The sequence below is a fragment of the Triticum aestivum genome, chromosome 5A (assembly GCF_018294505.1).
Source record: "Triticum aestivum cultivar Chinese Spring chromosome 5A, IWGSC CS RefSeq v2.1, whole genome shotgun sequence".
Lineage (NCBI taxonomy): Eukaryota > Viridiplantae > Streptophyta > Magnoliopsida > Poales > Poaceae > Triticum > Triticum aestivum.
This window is the reverse complement of record NC_057806.1, coordinates 190793667-190800821: the sequence shown is the minus strand read 5'-3', so window position 1 is coordinate 190800821 and position 7155 is coordinate 190793667.

Sequence of the window (7155 nt, the reverse complement as noted above, 5' to 3'; positions counted from 1 at the left end):
ACTCAGTTCCTAAGGACGGCTGCAATGAGACAACCCACCATGTACTCCTACATGGCCTCTCACCACTACCTTTACCAAATCGTGTTCACACACTTAGCTCACACACAATAGGACATGCTCACACACCTCTGATTCATCCCCGATGAATCAGACCTGACTCAACTCTAAGCAGTAGCAGGCATGACAAACAAGCATGAATGAGTAGGCACAACAGGGCTCAAACAACTCCTACTCATGCTAGTGGGTTTCATCTATTTACTGTGGCAATGACAGGTCATGCAGAGGATAAAGGGGTTCAGCTACCGCAGCAAGTAACAGATGAATCGTTGTTGTCCTAATGCAGTAAAAGAGAGCAGGAGCGAGAGAGTGGGATTGTATCGGAATGAACAAGGGGGTTTTGCTTGCCTGGCACTTCTGAGGATAACATTGAGTCTTCATCAGTGTCAACGATCACATCCTCGGAACATCGTCTATCGAGAGGGGACAATTACCGGCAACATAGAAGGGAACACAATCAATGCAATGCACAATATGATGCATGATCATGACATGGCAAAATGAATGTGTTTTGGGCTAATGCAACTAGCAACGGATTAAATGAAGTTGGTTTGAATACAAGATTCAAATTCAAACTCCACATGTGATTATTCAAATGCCATTTAATTGATTTGTGCTAAACAGCAGCTATAAGTTGTTCTAACATGCATGAAAATGGTACAGATGGATTCCTTGAATTTTTCTGATAATTTTTCATATATAATTTATTTAATTTGGAGTTACGGTTAATTTTCTATGATTTATAGAAGTTTTAGCTATTTTCTGAAATTTCCTGATTATTATAAAATAAACTAAATTCCAGAAAAGGAATATTGCGTCAGCATGACGTCATTCTGACCTCAGCAGAGTCAACAGGGGCTGGTCCGGGTCAAACTGACCTGTGGGGGCCACACGTCAGTGGCACAAGGCTAGTTAGTGTCAATGACAGGTGGGGCCGGGTCAAGGCCACGTCAGCGCGGTCAAAGCTGACGCGTGGGGCCACTGCAATTAGATTAAACCTAATCTATTTTAGTTAGCCGGTTAGTTAGGCGGTGGGGCCCGGCTGTCTGTGACACAATGCGGTGGTTAGTGGCTAATTAAGCCAGCCACGTCAGCTGGCCGAAGATTAGCCGGCGACGACCACAGAGCACGGCGGGGGCACGCCGGACTTGCGCTAAAGGCGACGGAGGCGGCGGCTGAGGGAACCGGGGCGTAGCCCGGGCTCTCCCGCATCTGATGGGGTAGGTGGGAGGCTGCGGGAACGCCGGGGCTCGTCGGAACGGAGCTCGCGGCGGCGCCGGAGTTTGGGTGGTAACGGGCGCGAGGCCCTGGTGGGGTTTTGGACAAGCTGAGCTGCGCATGGGCTTCCTGTGAGCCCCACGAGCTCAAAGCCGTGCTCGGACGCGACCGAAACAAGCCATGGCCGCGACGGCAACATGGCCGGCGGCAGCGAGCTCCGGTCGTCGGCAAAGTGGCAGCTGCGGCGTGCAAATGAGAGAACGGAGAGGGGGAGAAGGAGCGGTAGCTCACGGTGGTTGCGGCAGCGTCGGAGCAGGCTTGGGGAAGGCCGGAGCTGAGCGGGGCGGCGAGGTCGATCTCTGGCAGCCGAGGAGGGGAAAAGCATCGGTGGCGGCGTTGCAGCGCGTCCGGGGCCTCGTGGGTCGTCGAGGAGGTCGGGGACGTCGAGACGGAGCTCGCAGGCACGGTGAGGGGTAGAGGGGGAGGCGGTGGCCGCGGCTATGGTGAACAGTGGCGACGAACTCGCTCGGGTGTTCGCGGGAGGGAGAAACAGAGGAGGGGAAGGAGCGAAGAAGAGTGAGGGAGGAGTGAGAGGGGGTCGGGGAGGCGCGTGGCGTCGTCCGGTGCGTCGCTGGGGAGGCCAGGGAGGAAGCAGGAGGTGGCCGAGCAGGGTGGAGGTGGCGCGCGCGGCGGTGTCATGGTGTCCGTCCTCCTGGCAGGGAGGAAGACGACAGGGGAGGGGGGGGCGGCGGTGGGCTGGGCCAGCGGGAGGAGCTGGGCCGGCTGGGCTGGACAGGTAACTTCCTTCTCTCTCTCTGTCTTTTATTTTCTGTTCTGTTTTTCTTTTATTTAATTCTTTTGCCACTGTTTTGAATTAAAAAATAATAATTCAAACAATGCCAAAGCTCCTCTGAATATTTTATATTGCTAGATGGACTCTTCCAAAAGCTTATAAAATATTTCAGGGGTATTTGAATTTATATTCTAATTATATGAATATAATTCAAATTCAAATAGCTAATGAATTAAATCCAAAGTCCCAAAAATAAATCCTTAAAAATGTTCAATATTTTGGTTGGGACCAGAACCTTTACCAAAAATTATCAAACATTTAAGAAGAGCATTTTGGAGCAATGAATGAGATTTCCAGGGTTTTTGCCCCTCTTTTATTTAAGTTTTTGAGGCTTCCAAAATTCCTCAGTTCAAGTTTCAAAAATTTAAACATGATGCAAGCAAGATGCAACACTAGACAGCACCAGAAGCTAGGGATGTGACAACTCACCCCCACTAAACAAAAATCTCGTCCCGAGATTTAAGCGTAGGGTAGGATGAAGGGGGAACGCAAACTAGTATAATCTTCACGATCCAGGTTGCACTTCGAATGAACGTTGATTCGTTCACCATCATTGTCTTGATGTCTTGCTTCGAGAACTTCAGCTAATCATGACAAGAAGGGGAAAGGGAAACTCTAGAAGGATCGAACTTCTTGAAGGTCGAACAACTCACGAAATGAGACATAGAACCATCTCTTGGGTTGAGACACGAGATACACATCAAGAGGGGTGGAAAGAAACGGATGACGAAGGTTCACTAGGTGGACAATAATTCCACACTTAAGAAGGTGGTAAACGATTGTCGACGTAGCGAGGAGTTGAATTGCCATGATACCACGACGAAACATCCTGGAGGAGGGTGATTCGTAGAGATATCCCCTTAAGTGGCAAAAAGAATTACCTTTGATATAGAGATCATTGAGACTCTCTATATCAGTCTAAGGCAAATCACAGCAATCGATTGGCGGGGTCGGTAGAGTGGCATACTCGGACTTGGATGATGTGGACTACCTTGTTGAAGACAACGCAATGGATGAATTTGCTTATCACCGGAAATGGAAGAGACCCATGGTAGAATGGCACATTGGCGGTGCAAGCTGGGAACAAAATGCAAATGCTGGGAATGATTCTGGTAACTAGGGAAGAACCCAACAATAAGGAGTGAATCCACTGTTTGAGAAGTTATAGTATAACCGAGGAAGCTGAGAGCAAACCCAGTTAGTGCCGATGATAACATCTAGCGCTTGTGCGTGCTCTCAAGAACTTGAGCATTTCCATATCCATCAAGGTTTTACCAACATCCGTGTCAAGGATCCTGGCAACACAACATACCACCATGATGAACAACGATGGACGATGCAGATGCATAGGAAGATAACATCATCTCAGATTTCACCCTAGCGAGGCCAAGGAGACAAAATCTGGACGATCGACCGAGAGACATTTAGCACTCCGCTTCTAATGTTCTCCTTGATGTGCTAGTGTAACCCATTCATAGAAATGGTCTGGTATCTAGGACATCAAGTAAAAGGTCGGACTTCGGGATCTCAAAATCCATAGGGGCAACTAGGGAGTAAATCCTACGAAATCCCTATGGGGAGGTGGCCAACTTCCTCAATCAAGATATTATAATAACAGGTCTTCCGGCTGGGTGTGTTGGCCACGACATCCACTTTACCGGTTATCGAGGGACCAATATTATAGTTCTTGGAGAATGTTCCAACCATCATATCTGCCTGAGATTCAGATCTGGTTGGTGTCAGGATATTCCAGACTCATCGAGTCTAGGAAGAAAAACGAAAGTTTGCAACACAAATCGACGAGATGACGTTGCGAGATTCTCGGGGAATGAACTACGATAGTAAGCTCCAAAACATGAGCTGGTTCTGCTACAAACATGTGAACACGTTGTCCCAGACAAGCATGACCACGTGGTAGTCTTACAATAAAACACTACCGAGTTCTGGTTGGGAACCATCACCGTGGATAACGAAGTCCTTGCATAAGTCATATGATTAGCTCTTATGAAGGAACTTCTTCTCCTTGAACAAATCAATCAGTGGCTTGGTGTGCTCGGGACACATGTGGAATGAAGGTTGCAAGTCTCCAGACCACAGAATACTTCGCACGTGTGCATGACTGATTTGGGATGATTCCAAGGAAACAAAACAATCTTCCTCAAATTCATGGCGGCAACTTGCATCATATGCACATGAATTAGGGGAAGTCACTACTTTCATCCAAACATATGCTTCATGAACGAAACACGAAGAAATGCTTATACAAGTTTCCAACACTAGGTTGATGTTCAACATGATTCATGGGGGGAGACAAAATGCTACTGATGGGCTCAACAGCAACTCATCGGAATCTCCATATCACTGGACTTCCACCATCATGTGAACACGGTGATAGCATTGGTCAGACCAAAGATGTAATGGTGTATGCTCGAGGGATCAACCACGAATAAGACAACATTACGAATATCGTTGGTACTGATTTGATTGGATGATAGCCCATACTTAATCAAAGGTTTGGGTAAGATAATAGATCCAACAATTGTTCACAAGGACCAATTGATGAAGATATCATCTTTCTTCAACACACACACACACAAAAAGATATCCCTTAACATGAACTAAGTCGGACAAACTTTTATCTTCCAACTCTCCAAGTTGTGGTTTAGCTTATCCAACTAGCTCAGGGTATCCAACACGGATTCTTGGAGAAGGGGTGGTTTATAGGAATAAACCAACTTGATCACGAACTCAACATAGCGGTCAGGTGACAATCCGGTAATACTTCTGAGAAGATATTCAGAAAATCACGAACCACCGGTATGTTACTAAGCTCGAGAACAATCTTGCTTTTCAGGGCAAGACGATATGATCCATAGAGCAAGGATTTGAAATAATCCTAACTCATCGATCGAGGAGTGAACCAGGAGAATGGACTAGGTAGCACGATCAATCTTAGAATGATGATTCAATAACCAACACACTAAGAATGAAATTATTGTCCTTTAACTACCCAGCAACGAGGTTGCTAGGCGTATTGATTTCACACATCACAACTCACTTGTCGGCATTCCGGTTACGACAACACGAAACCGAGGAATGGGTAATGATGGCGAGAGTATCACTGTACCAAGAGTTCATAGGATGGTGTGCAATTCCTATAACAATCCCGATATAAAGATGGTAATACTTCAGGGTAGAACAGAATCAAAAGCTGGATTAGCAATTTGATCTGCGGAGCACAACTTCTTTGACCCAATCCTGGATATGGAAGAGGTACTGGAGTTTGTTTCTCCTATCATTCCACGATAGAATGGCTTGATGGACCACAAGAGTAATAGGCATCGACGAACGAATGACACGCATACTCTTGACTATCAATTGATAAACGAGGGTCAGAAGACAACTAAAGAGGGACAACTCAAAGGAACATATAACTTTCTGAGTTGTGGATGCATAGATTAGTATGTCGAACCAAGTTCAACATATTTCTTCCGGATAACCCATGCAGAAAGGTAGAACTGGCAGAACCATAACATATAATGGAGAACTCATCAAGAGCACTCTGGTTGTGATCGTTCAGTTCAACGAGGAACTTCTGCCATAAGTAGTTCATGGTATTTGGAAGAAGGATGTACCACGAACCTCGAGGACTATCGCAAAGGTTACTAATATCCTAAAGGAACTAGCAAACACTATCAACATGAGGTAAGTAGAGTGAATCTCCGGTTCAAAGCCCAAGGAGTAGAATACCTACTACTAAGTGGCATCACGAGATGCTTTCGAGAATAAAAGCCAGAATCATCACACTGTGATCACAAAACATTGCTAGATTACTAGGTGACTCCCTAAACACCTAGGGCCATAATAGTAACTCCAACATAATGTCAAGGCAATAGAATACCTCAACTCAACAATTAGTGTGATTGAGCTGGCATAAAGGAGCATCGAAACCAGAGGAAAAGGATTTTGCAAATGCATCAGACTATTTAGAAACCTGGAATGACTCGGACAACATAACGGCTGTAAATGCTCAGAAAAGATTTGAGACATTCACAAAAATGGTGGCATAACCACTCAGAAGCACAATATCAAGGTTTCGAGATCAACAGTTAACATACAGAAGATAGTAGGAACTGAACTGAGGCTTGAATCAACAATCTTATAAGTCTACGGATTAGTAAGACGTGATCCTGATAGAAAGAAGAGATAGCCTAGTTCTTAATCCCCGTAGAAGAGAAGATGATGACTCAGATCAGAAGGCATAAGGTATAAGGAGTAAAAAGAGCCTTACGTTCCATCCCACAATCAATTCCCTTATATAACCAAAGAATTTCTAGACTCAACTTCGACCAGTTTGGCTTGGTAATCCTACAGGAAGTCAAGCTCTGATACCAACGCTGTCAGGACCCCGACTCAATGCCACACCGATCTAGCATCTAACACCTCATATCACTTTGCGGCCTCACGCACGGTATTCCCACGGGTGTCGCCTTACCTTTGCCCGGGACCGTTTGCGCCTTTTGGCACACGTATATGATAGTGTCGCTAGCATCCATATGATAAGGAGCCCGGGCTGACATGGCTAGTCGTAAACCCAAAGTGGCACAGACTTACAGGGACAGGCATCCATGACCCAGCATCAAACGTGTCGGTCATCAGCGAGTGAATCCAGGCTGTAGCACAGGGCTAGCAGGACTTCGGTGAACCGGGATGTAGCGGGCTAACAGGACTCCGGTATTCATCGTGTGACATTTCCCCGAAGGGACAGACACAGGAACGAAGAAGGACACATGCCGGCCAGCCTAAGTGTTCCAGAGCAGTAGCAAGCTACCATGGCTCGGTGGAAACACTAGGAGACATTTCCCGGTAAGAGAGGCTACTAAAGATAAACAACTAGATGGTCAGATCCCACACATACCAAGCATTTCAATAGCATACACACAATATGCTCGATATGTGCAAATACAACATGGCATCACAACATGACTCTACGACTCAAGTAATTTATTCAATAGGCTCCGAGGAGC